Genomic DNA, 17832 nt, shown 5'->3' with positions numbered 1-17832 from the left:
CTGTGGACAACTCGCTCAGGGTCTCAGCCACGGACTCGCGGCGCGGCTCTGCAGAGCGAAGCAGGAACTCGACCCTTTCGCAGGGAGGGAGGGGGCGGAGGTGGCCGCACTGCCTGAGGGGTCCTACCCCTCCGGAGGACGCGAGGCAAAAGCCAGGAGGCTCACGACGCCCCCTGCGTGTCACATGACAAGGTCAGCCGGGTTGCCACCAGAGGGCACCAGCGGCTGGGACCCGCAGGAAAGGGAGGAAGAACAGGTGAGGCGAAGGCGAGGGCACCAGAGGGCGGCCTGCGGCCCGCGCTGCTTCGCAGAGGGGCCTCCACCTGGACAGTGATGGAAGTCAGAGCGACTCAACAGGACACATTCGCACCATTTGCACAGCTGGGTGAAACGACAACCCCTCAGCTGGGCTCAAATTACCTGAAGGGTCTGCATCTCCAACTGATTAGCTTTCGGTTTTCCTCCCGGGCTGCTCCTAGGGCACCCAGGGGGAGAGTTCCACACAGCAGAGTCATTAAAATTACCAATAAAAAGAGGAAAACTGCTACATATTTGTTCTGATTGAGCTGAGAATCCTGAATCCCGAGAATCCTGAAGTAGAATTGGTTCAGGGACCACCATTGGACAACTACTGTGTAATCCTCCGTCATACAAATGAAAGTCTTCTTATGGGTGTGCCCCCCATGGTGTGTCTGGAGGCTGGATTTTAGGACTAACACGAGCATGGCTGTGCTGTAGTTTAACGCAGAAAATTCCAATGTTAGGGCAGAACACTACTAGACGTAGTAAAGAGGGCCGCTTCATAATAATAAAACATCATATTTAGCAGGAAGAGAGAATACTTGTGTGTACTTAGTAACAGAGCTTTGTGATATACCAAGGAAGATGGACAGAACCATTAGGAAAAATAGACAAATCCACTCTCGTAGTTCAATATTTTTAACACACTGTATTAAGTCATTCTTGCATTGCTATAAAGAAATACTGGAGACTGGGTAATTTATAAAGAAAAGAGGTTTAATTGGCTCACAGTTCTGCAGGCTGTAAGGCAAGCTTGTCCAACCTGTGGCCCACAGGCCTCATGTGGCCCAGGACAGCTTTGAATGTGGCCCAACACAAATTCATAAACTTTCTTAAAACATTATGAGACTTTTTTGCGAATTTTTTAAAAGCTCATCAGCTATCGTTAGTCTTAGTGTATTGTACGCACGGCCCAAGACAATTCTTCCAATGTGGCCTATGAAAGCCCAAAGATTGGACGCCCTTGCTTTACAGGAAGCATAGCGGCATCTGCTCAGCTTCTGTGGAGCCTCAGAAAGTTCACAGTCATGGTGGAAGGTGAAGTGGGGTAGGCATCTCACATGGCAAATGCAGAGGCAAGAGAGGGAGAGCTGGAGGAAGGTGCCACACACTTTCAAACGACCAGGTCCCGAGTGAACTCAGTGTGAGCGCTCAATGATCACCAAGGGGATGGCCCAAGCCATTCATGAGGGATCCATCCCCGCGATCCAAATACCTCCCACCAGGCCCCGCCTCCAACACTGGGGATGACAATCAACATAAGATTTGGGTGGGGGCCGGGCACGGTGGCTCACGCCTATAATCCCAGCACTTTGGGAGGCTGAGGTGGGTGGATCATGAGGTCAGGAGTTCGAGACCAGCCTGGCCAACATGGTGAAACCCCGTCTCTACTAAAAATATAAAAATTAGCTGGGCGTTGTGGCACACACCCATAGCCCCAGATACTCAGGAGGCTGAGGCAGAAGAATTGCTTGAACCAAGGAGGCAGAGGTTGCAGTGAGCCGAGATGGTGCCACTGCACTGCACTCCATCCTGGGCGACAGGATGAGACTCTGGCTCAAAAAAAAAAAAAAAAAAAAAAAAAAAAAAAAAGATTTGGGCTGCGACAAATCTCCAAACTATATCACAGACTTTTCTCAATTATTGAAGATCAAAAGATTGTAAATCAATAAGGACATGAGTAATTTCAATAATACTACTAGAACCAATAATACTATAATATAACATAAAACCTTGCATCTAAAATTTGGAGGATAAATATATTTTTTACCAGTACACCTGGAACATATACAAAAATTGACCATGAATGAGCCATAAAACTCATCTCAACAAGTCTCAGAGATCACCTATTTTGACTCTAGTGCAATTAAGGTAAAAATCGACAGGAAAAGATAACAATTTTGTGTGTTTGGAAATTAAAAAAATAAAATTCTAAATACCCAGTGAATTAAAAGAAGAAAGCATAAATTCGAAAATATTAAAAATAGAATGGTAATAATACTACACATCAAAATTTAAGTATACAACAAAAGAGGTATTTCACAAGAAATTTTTAGCCTTTAAAGGAAAAGCTGAACATTTAAGAAAGGAAATAATAAAGAGAAAAGTAATAAAACAGACAATGAAGAAACAATAGTGAGTATCAACAAAGTTAAAAGCTGGCTCATTGAAAAGGCAAATTTCTGGCAATGTTAAATAAAAGAAAATCTGCAATTAGACATATGGTAATAAAATTGCAAACCATCAAAGACAAAGAAAAAATGTTAAAAATGTATTACCCAATAAGAACAAAATTATACTGTCAGTAGAGGTATCAAGAGCAAAAATAGAAACCAGCAAAGAAGGAAACAATATTTTTAAAGTGCTGAAGGAAAATAGCATCAATGTAGAATTGTACACCCAGTAAAACTTTTTCAATGAGAAGACTGAAATACAGATTTTTCTGATAAATAAAAGCTGAGAGTTTATCACCCACAGATTGTCACTAAGGAATTTCTAAAAGATATACCTCAAGAAGATGGACAACAACTTCAGAAGAAAAAGCCAAGATATCTAGTTTGGGAGGCCGAGGCAGGTGGATCGCTGGAGTTCAGGAGTTCAAGACAAGCCTGGCTAACATGGTGAAACCCTGTCTCTACTAAAAATACAAAAATTAGCCAGGTGTGGTAGTGGGCACCTGCTATCCCAGCTATTCAGGAGGCCAAGGCAGGAGAAATGCTTGAACCGGGGAAGCTGAGGTTGCAGATCGTGCCACTGCACTCCAGCCTGGGGGACAGAGCGAGGCTTTGTATTAAACAAAAAAGAAAAAAAAAAAAGCCAAGATATCTAAACATATCTAAACATAGAAAAGGTACAGTAAAATATAGTATAAAAGATAGAAAATGATACACCTCTAATAGAGCATGTGTTAGTCTGTTTGCATTGCTATAAAGGAACACCTGAGGCTGGTTAATTTATAAAGAAAAGAGGTTTAATTGGCTCACAGTTCCTCAGGCTATCCAGGAAGCATGGCACTGGCATTTGCTCAGTTTCTGGTGAGAGCTTCAGAAATCATGGTGGAAGGCCAATGGGAAGCTGGCATATTGCATGGTGAGACAGGGAGCGAGAGAGAGAGACAGCAGGGAGGCGCCACACTCTTTTAAACCACCAGATCTTGCATGAACTCAGAGTGAGAACTCACTCATTATCATGAGAGCAGCACCAAGTCATTCATGAAGGATCTGACCCCATGACCCAAACAACTCCCACCAGTCCCCACCTTGAACACTGGGGATTACATTTCATCATGAGATTCGGAGGGGACAAACATCCACACTATATCAGGCACTTGTCATGAATGGAGCTTGCCAGAGTGGAAGTTGCTCTGGATGAGTCAGTGAGTGGGTGGTGAGTGAATGTGAAGGCTTGGACATTACTGGACACTACCACAGGCTTTATAAATGTTGTATACTTAGGCTACATTAAATTTATATTTAAAAATGTGCTCTGACGTTGGCTACAATGTTACTAGGCAATGGGAATTTTTCACCTCTATTATAATCTTATGGGATCATTGTCTTATATGCAGTCTGTCATTGACTGAAATATTGTAAAGCATGTGACTGCAGAATGTTTGTTTTCAAATCAGTCCAAGGGGAAAAATAAATTGGTAAAGAACCTTAATTAATCCCCAGGAATTAAAAAAAAGAAGAAAATATACACATAAACACACACACACGTGTGTATATAAATGTATAATAAATGTATTAATTTAAATCTTATTTGGTACTTTTTGTTTACCCTACTCATATAAGATGTTGGAAGTAATTTAACTATATCAGAAATCACAGTAAAGGTAAATGAACTTCTTCAGTTAAACAGTGCTCAAACTGTATTTAAAAAATACAATGATATGCTATTTTTAGAGACACACCTAAAAGTTAAGGACAGAGAAAGATTGAAAGAAAAAATCTCTATAACAAAAGAAAAAATATGTATATTTCAGGTAACTTCCTTCACTATTAGAGCCAGAATTCTGGAGTCAGGCTAAAGGTTTCATGCTTCTTGCCCAGATGCTTGTTCTCCCAAGTGCCATGTGTGTGCCATTGCTCCTGACAACACAAGAAGTCAGTTTTCTAGTTTCCTAGGAAACTTGACTACAGGGTCTTCTCATGCTGGGGCCCCATCACAACTGCTGTGGATCTCCTTGGTGGTTCATCAAGAGGCATGGAAGGATGCTCTTTTTCTCAAGTATTAAGAAGTCAAGGATGACAATATATTTTAAGTGCTGAAGGGAAAGAATTGTCAACCAAGCATTGTATACCCAAGAGACCTGTTTTTTCAAGATAGGTGACTTCATCCCTGTAACGTTGTTTAAAATTATGTCTTGGCCAACGCCCTTTGGGTCCCCTCCCATTGTATGGGAGCTTTGTTTTCACTCTATTAAATCTTGCAACTGCATACTCTTCTGGTCCGTGTTTGTTACAGCTTGAGCTGAGCTTTCACTCGCCGTCCACCACTGCTGTTTGCTGCCATCTCAGACTTGCCGCTGACTTCCACCCCTCCGGATCCGGCAGGGTGTCTGTTGCTCTCCTGATCCAGCGAGGTGCCTATTGCCATTCCCAATTGGGCTAAAGGCTTGCCATTGTTCCTGCACAGCTAAATGCCCGGGTTCGTCCTAATCGAGCTGAACACTAGTCACTCAGTTCCACGGTTCTCTTCCATGACCCACGGCTTCTAATAGAGCTGTAAAACTCACCGAATGGCCCAAGGTTCCATTCCTTGGAATCCGTGAGGCCAAGAACCCCAGGTCAGGGAACAAAAGGCTTGCTGCCATCTTGGGAGTGGCCCACCACATCTTGGGAGCTCTAAGAACAAAGACCTGCCGATAACATTTGGTGGCAACCATATGGGAATTCTCCAAAGCGTTGGGTAATATCAGACCACTTTCACTTGCTATTCTGTCCTATCCTTCCTTAGAATTGGAGGAAAATACCAGGCACCTGTTGGCCGGTTAAAAACCATTAGTGTGGCCGTGGGACTAAAGACTCAGGTGTGAGGCTTCCTGGGAAAGGGCTTTCTAACAATCCCCAACCCCTCTGGGTTGGGAGTGTTGGTCTGCCTGGAAACAGTTTCTGCTTTCACAGTTTTCCTAGGGAAGCCAAAGGTCAACTACAGGCAGAAAGCTATCATTCCGAACTCCCAGCATTAGCTGCTTGAGATCATGGCACAGCCAGAAGTGTCTACTCAACAGTCGCCCATGCGTGCGCCCCTACCTTTCCTTTTGACCCACATCTCCTGGGTCCCTACCACGACTTCAAAATTCTCCTTACCTCTGAATCTACTTCCTCTGATCCCTGCCTCCTAGGTACTAATGGTTCAGACTTTCATTTCCCCTAGCAAGTTGTATCTCCAAAGGGATCTAAGGAAGCTCTATGCTGCATCCTTAGGCATCTGGGCTATGAACCCAGGGAGTCTTGTTCCTGGTGTCCCTCCCAATTTAGGCATATAGCTCTTGACATGGGCAGTTATGTGGGACCCATTCCCCACCACCCTTGCCAGGGCCTTAGAACGGATGACCCAGTATTTTAACAGCTGGAACTGGGTCTACAGCAACCTAATAGATCAGGATGAAAGCGAATTGAGTAAGTCAAGGCAAAGAGAGAGAGGGAGGAAAGAGAGGCAGAGAGGGGGGCGTGGGAAAGAGAGGCAGAGAGAAAGAAAAAAAAAGAGAAGTAGTAAAGAAAAAAACAGTGTGCCCTATTCCTTTAAAAGCCAGGGTAAATTTACAACCTATAATTAGTAATTGAAGGTCTTCTCCGTGACCCTATAACACTCCAATACTACCTTGTTGTCAGTGTAAACAAGGGCATAGCCTGAAAACACTGAGACCACTGACAACCTGTAGCCTTCCTATCAAAAATCCTTAACCCAGTAACCTGCGGATGGCCCAAATGCATTCACTCTGTAGCAGCAACTGCTTTGCTAACAGAAGAAAGCAGAAAAAAAACCTTTAGAGGAAACCTCATTGTGAGGACACCTCACCAGTTCAGAACTATCCTAAGTCAAAAAAGCAAAAAAGTAGCTTACTAACTGAAAAATCTTAAAGTATGGGGATATTCTGTTAGAAAAAGATGACTTAACGTGAACCACCGAAAATTCCCTTAACCCAGCAGATTTCCTAACAGGGGATTTAAATCTTAATTACCACACAAAGGTCCGACCAGACAGAGGAGGAACTCTCTTCAGGACAGGACGATGGATGGCTCCTCCCAGGTGATTGAGGAAAAAACACAAGAGTTATTCAGTAATTGACAGGGAAACTCTTCTAAAAGCAGAGTTAGGAAATTTGCCTAATAATTGGTCAGCTCAAAAGTGCTAGCTGTTTGGACTCAGCCAAGCCTTAAAGTACTTACAGAATCGAAAAGACTCTATCTCGATCCTGACTCAAAAGGTTACCTACACACTCTCTGAAACGAATTTGCAATTTGCGTAAGAACTGTTGTTTATGGGAATGCATCTTGATGGGGCAGCTGGGTTGTTATGAAATACTCAGGAACCCAGCCCAGCTCTAGGACTCACCCCAAGCACAAAGGCAATGTTGGGCACGCTGGTAAAGGACCACTAGAATCCAGCAGCCTGGACCCCTTTCTTTGTGGTCAAGAAAGGCGGGAAAAGGGGTGCAGGACTGCTACATCGGTGAGCGTAACTAATCCGATAACCAGAGGTCCATGGGTGGTTATGCACCATGGAAAGGAATAAGCATACAGAACGCTCTAGAACTAATGTTAATCGGAAAATGATTAGGGGTGCTGGCATCCCTATGTTCTTTTTTTCAGATGGGAAACATTCCCCTCAAGGCAAAAATGCCCCTAAGATGTATTCTGGAGAATTCGGAGCAGTCAGAGTGTATGTACCTTTTACCCTGTCAGACTTGAAGCAAATTAAAATAGACCTAGGTAAATTCTCAGATAACCCTGATGGCTATATTGATGTTTTACAAGGGTTAAGACAATCCTTTGATCTGACATGGAGAGATATAATGTTACTGCTAGATCAGATACTAACCCCAAATGAGAGAAATGCCGCCATAACTGCAGCCCAAGAGTCTGGCGATCTCTGGTATCTCAGGTCAATGATAGGATGACAACAGGAAAGAGAGCAATTCCCCACAGGCCAGCAGGCAGTTCCCAGTGTAAACCCTCATTGGGATGCAGAATCAGAACACGGAGATTGGTGCCACAGACATTTGCTAACTTTCGTGCTAAACGACTAAGGCAAACTAGGAAGAAGCCTAGGAATTACTCAATGATGTCCACTATAACTCAGGGAAAGGAAGAAAATCCTACTGCCTTTCTGGAGAGACGAAGGGAGGCATTGAGGAATTATACCTGTCACCTGACTCTATTGAAGGCCGACTAATCTTAAAGGATAAGTTTATCACTCAGTCAGCTGCAGACATTAGAAAAAAACTTCAAAAGTCCGTCTTAGGCCCGGAGCAAAACTTAGAAACCCTATTGAACTTGGCAACCTCAGTTTTTTGTAATAGAGATCAGGAGGAGCAGGTGGAACAGGACAAACGGGATTAAAAAAAAAAAAAAAAAGAAGGCCACCACTTTAGTCATGGCCCTCAGGCAAGCGGACTTTGGAGGCTCTGGAAAAGGGAAAGCCTGGGCGAATGGAATGCCTAATGGGGCTTGCTTCCAGTGCGGTCTACAAGGACAGGTCCTTTTAAAAAAGATTGTCCGAATAGAAATAAGCCGCCCCCTCACCCTTGCTCCTTATGTCAAGGTAATCACTGGAAGGCCCACTGCCCCAGGGATGAAGGTTCTCTGAGTCAGAAGTCACTAACCAGATGATCCAGCAGCAGGGCTGAAGGTGCCCAGGGCAAGCACCAGCCCATTACATCACCCTCACAGAGCCCCGAGTATGCTTGACCATGGAGGGCCAGGAGGTTAACTGCCTTCTGGACACTGGCATGGCCTTCTCAGTCTTACTCTCCCATCCTGGACAACCATCCTCCAGATCTGTCACTATCCGAGGGGTCGTAGAACAGGTAGTCACTAGATACTTCTCCTAGCCACTAAGTTGTGACTGGGGAACTTTACTCTTTTCACATGCCTTTCTAATTATGCCTGAAAGCCCCACTCCTTTGTTAGGGAGAGACATCCTAGTAAAAGCAGGGGCCGTTATACATTAGAATTAGGAGAGGGAAAAAGGGTAAATATATATATACAGACTCTTAAGTATGCTTACCTAGTCCTCCATGCCCACGCAGCAATATGGAGAGAAAGGGAATTTCTAACTTCCGAGGGAACACCTATCAAACATCAGGAAGTCATTAGGAGATTATCATTGGCTGTATAGAAACCTAAAGAGGTGGAAGTCTTAAGTTGCCGGGACCATCAGAAAGGAAAGGAAAGGGAAATAGAAGGGAACCACCAAGCGGATATTGAAGCCAAAAGAGCCGCAAGGCAAGACCCTCCATTAGAAATGCTTATAGAAGGAACACTAGTATGGGGTAATCCCCTCCAGGAAACCAAGCCCCAGTACTCAGCAGAAGAAATAGAATGGGGAACCCCATGAGGACATAGTTTCCTCCCCTCAGGATGGCTAGCCACCAAAGAAGGAAAAATACTTTTGCCTGAAGCTAACCAATGCAAATTACTTAAAACCCTTCCCCGAACCTTTCACTTAGGCATTGATAGCACCCATCAGATGGCCAAATTATTATTTACGGGACCAGGCCTTTTCAAAACTATCAAGCAGATAGTCAAGGCCTGTGAAATGTGCCAAAGAAGTAATCCCCAACACTTCAGGCCGTACGTTTCAATCCCTCTATCTTTAACCTCTTTGTTAAGTTTGTCTCTTTCAGAATCGAAGCTGTAAAACTACAAACGGTTCTTCAACTGGAGCCCCGGATGTAGTCCATGACTAAGATCTACCGTGGACCACTGGACCAGCCTGCTAGCCCATGCTCTGATGTTGATGACATCGAAGGCACCCCTCCCGAGGAAATCTCAACTGCACGACCCCTATTATGCCCCAATTCAGCAGGAACCAGTTAAGAGCAGTCATCAGTCAACCTCCCCAACAGCACTTGGATTTTCCTGTTGAGAGGGGGGACTGAGAGACAGGACTAGCTGGATTTCTTAGGCCGACTAAGAATTCCTAAGCCTAGCTGGGGAAGGTGACTGCACCTACTTTTAAACATGGGGCTTGTAACTCAGCTCACACCCAACCAATCAGATAGTAAAAAGGGTTCACTAAAATACAAATTAGACTAAAGCAGGAGGTAAAGAAATAGTCAAATCATATATCGCCTGAGAGCACAGGGGGAGGGACAATGAACGGGATATAAACCCAGACATTCAAGCAGGGAGCGGCAACTCCCTTTGGGTCCCCTCCCATTGTATGGGAGCTCAGTTTTCACTCTATTAAATCTTGCAACTGCAAAAAAAAAAACAAAAACAAAAACAAAAGAAAGAAAACAAACAGAAAACCCCAAAAAAACAAAAAACAAAAAACCAAGAAAATAACAACTATGTCTTTTTCTCCTTGTTTCAACCCAACCACTCTGAACATATTTTTTTAATCATAGAACTTATCCCCATCTGACATATTGTATATTTTTCTTATCCATTTAATTATTATCTCTTTTTGTCTTCCTCTCTCCCCCAGGAGAACACAAGCTTCAGGAGGGCAGAGATTCCCAGGGAATAATACATAGAGTCCTTCAATAAAGATTCCTGGAAGTTCAGGTGTTACTCATGTCATAAGTACAGTCTTAACTTCACAGAAGGATGTACAGCGATAAAAAATAATTGTTTTTTACAATCCTTCCTGTTATCCAGTTATCACAGGATTAGGTCCTTACCAAGGAGACTGTGTCTGACTTCTAGGCCAGCTCAGGCCCTGGCTATCTCTTCCTTCATCACTGCTTCAGAAGGAACCTGTACAGATAACACAGCCATTTATTCTTTCTCTTCTGAGTTCAAGTGGTGGTTTGGCTTGTTTTAGGAGTGACTTTTAAAGACAAAAGTTTTGAGATCCTAACCAATTGGAGATGAATTAAAATTGAGATAATGCATTTCTGATTGAGTCATTATTTTTTTCCCTCAAAGTGTCGTTTATACAGTAACAGGTATTTCCTTGGCCTCTTGCTTGAATCTTCAAAATAGTTACAGAAAAAGGTGATTAACAATGATTTTAAGGCTCTAAGCAGTCCAGCTAGTGGAATTACCAGGAATGCCTTAAAATTCTGCCTTGTAGCCTAGTGTGTACATGAGTGTGTGTATGTGTGTGTGTGTGCATGTGGGGTGTGTATGTGTATGTAACTGTGTGTGTGTGAGCATGTGGGCGTGGTGATATGCATTTGTGAATGTGTGTATGACTGTGTGGGATGAGTCTGTGTGAAACTCTTTGGGAACCCTCATGACCACCTCTCCTTCCTAGCAGGACCTGACTTAACGCTCAGGTCACTGTGGAGATAACCCCTGCCTGCCTCCCTCTACCCCTGTAGCCTCTGCTGCCTAGTGCCACACAATCTTGCTTAGGAGGCTTTCTCCTTCCACTAACACCCTGTGACTCCAGGCTGCCATTGCCTCTTCCTTTGAGCTTTCTCTCAGTATTGCCATCAACTTCTCAGGGAGCTGCTACCTGGAGTCTCGTTGGTCCAACCCAGTTGCTTGCTTGGCTGAGCTATAGGAAGTGGCATTGCATTTGTCTACCTTAGGACCACCTCTTCCTCATCCTCCCTCTGTCCTATCCCTTCCATTTCGACCTTTAGGGAGTGCTCCACTCCTTCACATCTAGTTTCTTCCTCTCTATTTTGGTGTTTATTATAATCATATCTTTTCAAGAACACACTATTCCACAAAATAATACATGAGTAGTTTCCTTAATGCAGTATTTATGCTTCTGTTTCATAATTATTATTATTTCTTTTTTTTTTTTTTGAGACAGAGTCTTGCTCTGTTGCCCAGGCTGGAGTACAGTGGTGCGATCTCAGCTCACGGCAACCCCTGTCTCTCGGGTTCAAGTGATTCTCCTGCCTCAGCCTCCCAAGTAGCTGGGATTACAGATGCCCGCCACAACACCCGGCTGATTTTTCTGTTTTTAGTAGAGATGAGGTTTCACCATATTGGCCAGGCTGGTCTCAAACTCCTGGCCTCAAGTGATCCACCCACCTCGGCCTCCCAAAGTGCTGGGATTACAAGCATGAGCCACCGTGCCCAGCTTACAAATTATGTTTTAATGGCTGATAGTGATGTTTCCCTCTATTGTAACTTGACATTTTAGCTGCTTAAAACAAGAAGCTTATACTCAGTAAACGCAAACACTTTTCTCCTCTAGAGGCTTTTTGTTTTTTTTGGCATTTATAAACCTCTCTTTGGACACTTCATTTTTTTCCCCATCCTTATGCAGCAGAGTATGTTCAGCTTTTGGAAACAATACTTACCAGTTTTATAATTTTGCTGGTTCTTGTCTCCTCTTAATTGCTCTTTGGATTTTCTCCAAAATGTTAACATTTATCTCCAATTAAAAGGTGCCAAAAACATGGCCACATTTCTTCCCCTATCTTGGAGCTAAGCTGACTTGCTTCCTAATTGAGCAAGGCATGAAACTCTGAATATAGCCAGTTGAGCTGTTAAACCAACAAAGAATCAAATTTCGAGCTCCAAGAAGGACATTTTTATAATATATTTTGAAAAATTTCAGAGACAGAATCTCACTCTATTGCCTAGGCTGAGTGCAGTGGCACAATCTTGGCTCACTGCAGCCTCAAACTCCTGGGGTCATGCGATCCTCCCACTTCAGCCTCCTGAGTAGCTGGGACTATAAGTGTATACCACAATGCCCAGCTATTTTTTTAAATCAAAAAACATTTTTTTAATAAAAAATTTTTTAAATTTTATATGTAGAAATGGGGTCTTGCTTATTGCCCAGGCTTGTCTCGAACTCTTGGGCTCAAGTGATCCTCCTGCCTTGGCCTCCCAAAATGTTGGCATTACTTACAGGTGTGAGCTACCACACCTGGCCTGGTACATTTTAAAATTGGGACCCACAGTCCTTTCTCTAACACAATGGCTCTCAAACTTTAGAATCAGCTGGAAAGCTTATTAAAATGGTGTAAGCCCAGGCCTGTCACATACCAAATTAGAATCTTCAGAAAGTAGGGTCCAGGCAAGTCTGGGAACCACTACCACAACATGTAAATAACTGAGGATTAAGGGTCTATTGCTACAGAATCTTGAGATTGAAATTGTTGCAATTTGAATGATTTTATTCATTTCAATAAGGGAAAGAAAGAAGGGGACTAGCAATTAGTGAGTGCAAACTTCAGCGCCTTTGCACCTCCTGTTTTTGCTACCTGGGATGCTCTTTCTCCACATGTCAATTTCCTGTCTCCTGCTCAGCAGTTAGTGTCAGCTAGAATGTGCTCTGATCAGAGAACTGTTCCATGACAGTCTTTTTTTATTTTTTGAGATGAAGTCTCGCTCTGTCGCCCAGGCTGTGGTGCTATCTCAGCTCACTGCAACCTCCACCTCCCAGGTTCAGGCGATTCTCAGCCTCCCAAGTAGCTGGGATTACAGGTGCATGCCACCACTCCCGGCTAATTTTTGTATTTTTAGTAGAAGTGGGGTTTCACCATGTTGGTGAGGCTGGTCTCAAACTCCTGACCTCAAGTGATCTGCCCATCTTGGCCTCCCAAAGTGCTAGGATTACAGGTGTGAGCCACTGCGCCTGGCCAATAGTCTTGTCTAAAGAAGTATCACTTCTTCTCACTCCCACTTTCTATTATTTCAACGTGTTTCGTTGCCTTTATAGTACTTAATAATCATTGTCTGAAGTTATCTTGTTTATAGCTTTATAGTTTATTGTCCTCTTCCCCTATTGGAATGCACTTCCTAAATCCTCAAGCCTAGGACAGTACCTGGCACGTAATAGGTGCTTAAAGGTGAATGAATGAATAAATACGCTAGGTTTATTTATTCATGATTTCACTGAATCCCCACAGCTACTTAGTAAAGTAGACATTGTTCTGTCTGTTTCATGGTTGAGGAAACTGAGGCTCAGAGAAAGTAAATCACTTAGGCCAGGCACAATGGCTCATGCCTAAAACCCCAGCACTTTGGAAGGCTGAGGCGGGAGGATCATTTGAGGCCAGGAGTTTAAAACCAGTCTGGGCAACGTAGCAAGACCATACCTCTACAAAAACTTAGCTAGGTGTGGTGGTGCACACCTGTAGTCCCAGGAGGCTGAGGCGGGAGGATTGCTTGAGCCCAGGAGATCAAGGCTGCAGTGAGCTTTGATCATGCTACTAGAGATAGGGTGAGACCCAATCTTTAACAAAAATAATAGTAATAATAATAAAAAAATTAAAAAAGAAAGGAAAGAAAATCACTTGCCCCAAAGTCATTTGGTTAGTGGCTTATGTTACTGGAATTTGAACCCAGGTCTGCTTGACCTCACCGTCTATGTTTCTTCTAGTAGCACATATCAAGCAGTAGGAGATGCTGTGCCCAGTTAACAGAAATGGAAATGATTTCCCTGTCCTCAAGGTGCCTGTAGCTCAGTGGGATGACAGATTTGTAAACACATATAAAGACAGGCAAGGTTTAAACATGGTGATGACAGCTAACGTGGTAATGATGATGCTTTGAATTGCCCTTTTCTCTGGGAATGGCACCCCCATCCATCCAGTTTTTCAGATAACTCTTTGTTTTATCACGAATGGCCATCCAACCACTAAGTCCTGTTAATTTCTACCTCTTAGTTATGACTCAAATTGCAAGGGATATGGAAATATATCCTCATGGACATGTTCTTCAGAGAGGTGGCCGTGCTTCTTCAACTGATCTACTGCAACTGCCCTGTTACTTCCTCACTCATCCTCTCTAATCCATTCTCAGTCTGCAATCCATCTTTCATTTCATCCATTCCGGAGTCAGACAGTGCTTTGTAAAACAAATTTTATTTCATCTCTTTGCTTAAGACTCAAGAGCTACACACAGCTCTTAATGTAAAGTCAAAACTTCTTGGTGGCCCAGTCACTCTTTATTCTCTCAGCTTCTTCTTCTTCTTCTTTTTTTTTTTCTATTTTTGAGACAGAGTCTCACTCTGCAGCCCAAGCTGGAGTGCAGTGGTGCAATCGCCGTTCACTGCAACCTCTGCCTCCGGGGCTCAAGCGTTTCTTGTGCCTCAGCCTCCCAAGTAGCTGGGACTACAGGCACATGCCACCATACCTGGCTAATTTTTTGTATTTTAGTAGAGATGGAGTTTCACCATCTTGCCTAGAGTGGTCTCAAACTCCTGAGCTCAGGAGATCTGCCCGCCTCAGCCTCCCAAAGTGCTGGGATTACAGGCTTGAGCCACCGCGCCCGGCCTCTCAACCTTTTCTCTTATCATTTTGTCCTTTCTCACTCTACATTCCAGCCTTCTGCTACTTAATACAATATCAACTCTTGCCTCCTGACCTTTACACATGCTGGATGATTCCTTCCCTCACTCAAGCTGAACATCTCCTGCTCACCTAGGAAGCCCTCCCTGATCACCCAAGTTGAATTAAGTGCCCCTCATCTGCGCTTCCAAAAGACACTATTCATCCTCACATCATGACACTTATAAATGATATTGTAATTACTTTTTTGTCTATATCCTTCAAGAAGGCATGTTCATCATTGACTGTTAGTGAATAGCATTGTGCCTGACATTCAGAAAATGCTTAATACTTTGTTGTTGTTTTTGGCACATGAAGGAAGTAAGTTGCTGGTGATATAAAGGCATTTGTGATGGAATTTCAGGCAGGAGGGAAGGACCTGTTTTGATAGACAGAAACCTGGTCCTCTGTCTTGTCTGCAACCACTGCCATAACAAAATACTACAGACTGGGAGGTCTAAACAACAGAAATTCATTCTCTCATAGTTGTGGAGGCTAGACATGCAGGATCAAAGTGTGGGCCGAGTTGGTTTCTACTGAGGCCTCTCTCCCTGGCTTGTAGATGGTGTCTTCTTGCTGCGTCCTTCTGTGGGCTTTACTCAGTGTGGACTGTTGATATGGTTTGGCTGTGTCTGGACCAAAATCTCATTTTGAATTGTAGCTCCCACAATTCCCATGTGTTGTGGGAGAAACCCGGTGGGAGATAATTGAATCACGGGGGCGGTTCCCCTGTAATGTTCTCCTGGTAGTGAATAAGTCTCACGATATCTGATTTTATAAGGGGTTCCCCTTTTGCTTGATTCTCATTCTCTCTTGTCTGCTGCCAGGTAAGACGTGCCTTTCACCTTCCGCCACGATTGTGAGGCCTCCCCAGTCACATGAAACTGTGAGTTTATATACATACACACATATACATTTAGATGGAGTCTCGCTCTGTCTCCCAGGCTGGAGGGCAGTGGCGCGATCTCAGCTCACTGCAACCTCCACCTCCCAGGTTCAAGCGATTCTCCTGCCTCAGCCTTCCGAGTAGCTGGGATCACAGGCGTGAGCCACCACAGATAATTTTTGTGTTTTCAGTAGAGACGGGGTTTCACCATGTTGGCCAGGGTGGCCTCGAACTCCTGACCTCAGGTGATCCACCTGCCTCAGCCTCCCAAAGTGTTGGGATTACAGGCGTGAGCCACCATGCCCAGCTGAAACTGAGTTTATTAAAGCTCTTTTTCTTTATAAATTACCCAGTCTAAGGTATGTCTTTATCAGCAGCATGAAAATGGACTAATACAGTAAATTGGTACCGGCAGCACAGCCCTGTGTCTCTTCCTCTTCGTGTAAGGACACCAGTCATATTGGATGAGGCCCCCCTCATAACGGTTAAGCATATACAGCCTTATTTTAATTTAACTGCACCTTTAAAGGCCCCATCTCCAAATAATCACATTCTGAGGTACTGGAAGTCTGGACTTCAACATATGAATTTCGTGAGGGGACAAAATTTCATAACACTCTCTTACCTCCATGTGGACAAGCTGAAGGTCTATGCCAGCTCTGGAGCTCCCTGAAGAATGGGTTGAGGCCTCTGTTGTAAGCAAAACAGCTTCTCCTTCACCCATTTCCTGCCTTCTTCATTTCTACCAGGTGGATCTCCTGGTATGGCATTACATTACTAAAAATGGCAGATAAATGGACTCCATGCCACTCTGTCTTAGAATCTGTGTCCAGAGGGCCTTTCTATGACCCTCAAATTACAGGACACGATGGCTACTTATCTGCATATATTACAAATTCTGATCTCTGCTTCGGCAGTATCACACTAAGTAAGATTGAAGAATTTATTCTCTGAGGAGCAGCACCATTTAAAAAGAAAGATGTGATAATATTACCAGTCTGAGGGGTGACATTTGTATAATCCTCAGTAGCTGAAAAATGACAGAACAAAGAGTATCAGATGAAGTTTCAACACTGAGACCCATTTTATTACCCGTTTTCTGTCTCTTTAGTTCCTTTTTGGAGTCATTACATTGCCAAAAATATATGCAATCCTATTTTACCTTTAGAGATTCCTTTCCAACAGGTTGCTGGTTTTGTTGATCAAATAGGCCTATTCACCGAAAGAAAATCTGAATGCTTACCACTGCACATGTACTTTTCTGTTGGTCTTTAGGTTGTGGTTTTTGAAATCTCACGTTATTTGACAGCACCTTCAAGAGAAGAAGAGTTATGCCTGACTAGTACTGGCATTGTAGATGGCAGAATATCTCAGGGTACGTAGGAACTGGTTTCATTGATCCAAAACCTACCTTTCTTCCCCTCCCTGAAGGCGTTCCTAAAAAGTATGGGAAGAAAGTAGTAATCAGGCCGGGCGCGGTGGCTCAAGCCTGTAATCCCAGCACTTTGGGAGGCCGAGGCGGGCGGATCACAAGGTCAGGAGATCGAGACCACAGTGAAACCCCGTCTCTACTAAAAATACAAAAAATTAGCCGGGCGCGGTGGCGGGCGCCTGTAGTCCTAGCTACTCAGGAGGCTGAGGCAGGAGAATGGCGTGAACCCAGGAGGCGGAGCTTGCAGTGAGCCGAGATCGCGCCACTGCACTCCAGCCTGGGCAACAGTGTGAGACTCCATCTCAAAAAAAAAAAAAAAAAAAAAAAAAGAAAGTAGTAATCAATAAGTTTGAAAAAATTAAAATTCTTACCATATGTCTAGGTGGATTCTGGCTCAGTGTTTGTTTGGATAGCCCAGGAAGATTCATGTAGGGAGTGATGGAAGGTTCTATAATAGCTCCTCCAGCATCTTCCCTTTCCTGCTTTGCTCCAGGTGATGACTTGGTTCTTAGAGGGCTGCTGTCAGCTATTATGAGATGAGGCATTAGCTAATAATAGCCTGTCCTATGAGCATCTTGCCAGGAATTTGTGTAGCCCTGCAGTCATTAAAATTGTGAATTCAATTTTGGATTGACAGACTGTGCCAAATACGACTTTATCCAGAGTATACTTATTGAAGTCAAAACCTGTTGAGAACTCTAAAATTACCAGAGCTGATGCACTCTGAATCACATAGTCCTGAGAATTGAGGTGTCCTGAAAGCACAGGGTGTTTTTTTCATTAAACCAGTAA

The 17832-nt window shown here is 43.7% G+C and overlaps 1 long non-coding RNA gene across 2 annotated transcripts in view; it reads right to left on the bottom strand.

Annotated features, from left to right (window-relative positions):
- The window catches only part of LOC105482454 (uncharacterized), a 23284-nt gene extending 5742 nt beyond the window's left edge, over positions 1–17542 (bottom strand). The window contains exons 1-5 of one of the 2 annotated variants that reach the window (XR_987615.2): positions 17412–17542; positions 16771–16920; positions 16234–16638; positions 10157–10232; positions 8536–8599 (exon numbers count right to left, since the gene is read on the bottom strand). This is a non-coding gene — a long non-coding RNA (uncharacterized lncRNA). The remainder of the gene's footprint in view (positions 1–8535; positions 8600–10156; positions 10233–16233; positions 16639–16770; positions 16921–17411) is intronic. The other variant, XR_011623161.1, reaches the window with a different exon arrangement.
- Positions 17543–17832: the final 290 nt, after the last annotated feature.

Source organism: Macaca nemestrina, chromosome 5, assembly GCF_043159975.1.
Source record: "Macaca nemestrina isolate mMacNem1 chromosome 5, mMacNem.hap1, whole genome shotgun sequence".
NCBI lineage: Eukaryota > Metazoa > Chordata > Mammalia > Primates > Cercopithecidae > Macaca > Macaca nemestrina.
Note: the sequence above shows the minus strand (reverse complement) of the source record. Positions and strands in the feature narration are given on the sequence as shown.